This window comes from Grammomys surdaster, unplaced genomic scaffold (genome assembly GCF_004785775.1).
Source record: "Grammomys surdaster isolate TR1022 unplaced genomic scaffold, NIH_TR_1.0 61, whole genome shotgun sequence".
Taxonomy (NCBI): domain Eukaryota; kingdom Metazoa; phylum Chordata; class Mammalia; order Rodentia; family Muridae; genus Grammomys; species Grammomys surdaster.
In genome coordinates this window covers 21,324,497-21,328,609 of record NW_021604563.1, presented here as the reverse complement: position 1 = coordinate 21,328,609, position 4,113 = coordinate 21,324,497, and positions in this window count along the sequence as shown.

The window sequence follows — 4,113 nt, the reverse complement described above, 5'->3', positions numbered from 1 at the left end:
AGAGAGAGAGAGAGAGAGAGAGAGAGAGAGAGAGAGAGAGAGAGAGAAATTCAAATGGGAAAAGGAATAGAAAGTTATTGAAATTATCTACCTACTATTAACTATAAGAATCACCCTTTTGGATATACAAGCTCAGAGATGACAGAAACAAGGCCAAATAATAATAATAATAGTAATAATAATAATAATAAACCCAAATACTCAGGTGAACTCAGTCTATTTCCTTTATCTCTTTTTATACAGGATGTCAATCCAAAATACATGAAAATACATGATGTGGGAATATAGAAAGTAATTAATGATCAAAGTGTATCTTAACTGAATACATCAATGAGAAATAGATTCAGACAATATCTAATCCTGCTACTCTTATTCATGGGAGAGTCATTGTACACACACACACACACACAACTAATAATATATCATTAGTTGCATATAATTTCAGTCAAATCTTGAGTCTATTATAAAAGACTGATGCAGAATGGTTATTACGTTAAAGCAGATGTCAACTATATTTATTTCTCAAAACAAAAACAAATCAGGTTTTTTACATATGTATTTGTTACAATCTTTAAAACAATTAATCATGCATTAAAATAAGTTTGTCAGAACCAATTTAAGGGATCATTATAGCCATTTGACTCTGGGGCAATATTTATTCTAAAACAAGTACATATTGTCATATTAATCAATATATCTTATCTCACTTACTAAACAGATGTTATCCAGCAGAAAATTGTTTTTCACATTATTTTATAGTATATTTAAACTGATGTTTAAAGGCTGTTGTTTGCTCAACTTGCTCCATGTATAGTTCCTCAAAAGCCGGCAACTTCTTAGAAAACTTTTCATTCACTTTGAAAGGATAGTCTTATTTTGCCAGAATGTTCCTACATGCGTTTCATGGATTTTTTCAAAACAAAGATGCATGTTCTTGCTTTTTATTAAATATAAATGTCAATTATAAATCTTAGTCCTTCAAGATTTTACAAAATCATGTATCAAACTCAATAGCTTTCATCAATCAATGAGTCCTTATCAGTGTTGCCTGTATATTACAGAGTCTTCAAGAGAATAACCGACATGAAACAAGAGATATAACATTAAAAACTATATATTAAAGTTTCCTGAAATTAAATATTAGCAACACTGAGGAGTAAATAGTATTATGTGGCATTCAAGAACAAGCCTTTTAACCTTGGCCAAATAATTGTAATCTGTAAAACCAAAGCAATTGGACTCGAATGATACTTGTTATGCTATGATACAGAATAGATAAATCTTTTTCATAATTATTTTCTTTTTTAATCATAATATGGTTTTCACTTACTTCTGCCCTTTCTTTCTTCCAAATCCTATCATATACATACTCCCTTCTTTCTCTCCTTTTTCAAATTCTGTCCTATTTTTATGAATTGTTATATATATTATGTAAAAATTTATCATTATATATATATATGTGTGTGTGTGTGTGTGTGTGTACATATATATTCCTAAGGACATAAGTACAACCTACTAATTCTGTATAATGTTAGTTGTATCTTTTTCATAATTATTTTCTTTTTTAATCATAATATGGTTTTCACTTACTTCTGCCCTTTCTTTCTTCCTATCATATACATACTCCCTTCTTTCTCTCCTTTTTCAAATTCTGTCCTATTTTTATGAATTGTTATATATATTATGTAAAAATTTATCATTATATATATGTGTGTGTGTGTGTGTGTGTGTACATATATATTCCTAAGGACATAAGTACAACCTACTAATTCTGTATAATGTTAGTTGTATGTACATACTTTCAGAGCTACGTGGTATTGAATAACCAGTTGATGTTCTCTTCTCTGTGGAAGGCTATTTCTCTCACTCTTAGTATTCTTTAATTGCCTATAGGTCTTGGTGTACAGTTGAGTTCTCCTGGGCTTCACTCATCTATGTTAGCGTGTCCATTGTTGCTCTCCTTGTTAATCTAATGTTTATGCAGTCATGCTGATGAGGCTTTATAGGTGTAGCTTCTGGCATTTCTAGGAGACATAATCTCACAGAAAATTCCTTGTTCCTCTGGTTCGTTGTATTTCCATACCTTCTTCCACAATGATCCTTGGGCTTTAGATATATGTGTTTTGTAGATATATTCATTTGGATCAGGCTCAATAACTCCACATTTTGATTAGTTGTGGTTTTCTATAATGGTTTCCACCTGTTGCAAATATAAATGTCCTTGATGAGGGGTGAGTACTATACTTATCTATTAGTATAAGGACAAAGAGTTAAAACATAGTTAGAGATGATGCTGGTTTAGTAAAGTGGTGGTAAAGAGGATTGCTATGAGTTTTAGATCAGGTAAAGCTACATTGTGAGACCCATATCATCCCATGATTCTTTATTTATGGGTCTAAATAATTTCTTTTATAAAAAGAAGACACATGAGCAAAATATCTTACCTAGGACATTGTTTGATTTAGTATCTTTTTGATACAATAGAACTACTAGCCTTTGGCTTCTCTGGACACTCAAAAGTCATACCCTTAGGGCAAAGAGAAATAATAATTGTACATATTTCTACATGTTCTTGACTTTCAATGATACTTTCCTTATCTTCACAGCAATCTGTACTGTATGTTTAATAAAATCCTTGACATTTGTGAAATATATGAATTGAAGAATTGAGCAATTTAACTAGTAATCCTCTAGTCTCACATTAAACAAGGCTGGAACTCAAGTGTGTGTTAATAGTAACTAAATCACCTTGAATAATGTATGACTTTGCTGCCTAAAAATAACTACCACACTTCAGTGGTGTAATATAAGCTAAGTTTCTTATTTATGTTACATATCAAGTATAGATCAGCAAGGGGCTCCTCATAGTCAGTTATTTAATAACCATTCTGGCAGATGATATATCATTTTATAGTTGTATCATCTAGAATACAAGGTCTCTTGATAAACAGAGCAGAAAGCAGAAAATCATAATAAAAAATACTGTGTTCATCTTTTCATTGTTTGCTCCAGAAGTGAGTGGTGCACAGTGTTTTCACTTAAAGTTTATAGGCCAGATTATATAGCACAGCTTCAAATAGCTCTAAAGAATCTGGGAGATATTGAAGGCCACATGGATATACTGCCATGTTAGGTAATATTCATTAGGTACTTGATATGTACCCAAAAGCATGTTGTATTATCATTTACTGCTCACCTTTGCATGTACCCTAGGTATGACAATTTTTACTGATTCTAAAGTTGAGCTCGAGAGTGACAGTTTGATCAAGGTTACACTGATGGTAAGTGATAATGCTTGTTTTCAAACTCATAATTTTGTGATCCTAGAATCAACACCACACTAAGTTGTTTAATCTTTTATCTTAGTCAGCTTTTGATCCTTTATATAAATACAAGCTATAGTTTTCACTTACTCTTTCAGATATTCCATCTCTATTTCAACTTTTACCTTCACTTTAGATTTGGAATCAATGCTGAAGAAATTTCTTTTGTTGTATTTTCCTTTCTTTTTCCCATTAGTACTGTCTCATGTGGGGCATCAGAAAACGAGTTTATCTATTTGAGTATACATCCTCTTGTTCCATTATGTCTCATGTATGTCCTTATTAGACAGTCCCTGTATATAGAAAGATGGCTGCTATCTTCATCACAGTTCACAAAAGACGCAATTATATTCTTAATGATTCAGATAATTCCTGTTGTATGATGCCTCTTGCCTTAATTTGCTTTCTATTGCTGTGATAACAACATGCCTAAAACAAAGTTGGGGAAGGAAGTATTTATTTCAGCTTACAGCTCACAATGCATCATGAATAGAATTCAAGGCAGAAACCTGAAGGCAGTACCTGTAGAAGAAGCCATGGAGTAATGCAGTTGACTAGATTGCTTCTCTTGTCTTGCTCAGCCTGCTTTTCTATATTATCTAGGATGAATTGCCTAGAGGTAGTACAATCCACAATGGACTCTATGTTCAAAAAAACAAATCATTAATCAAGAAAATGCCACCACAGACTTGCTTATAGACCTATATTACGGAGAATTTTTCTCAGTTGAGGCTCCCTTCTCTCAGACGACTCTTAGTTTGTGTCAAGCTGACAAAAAAAACTAGTTAGA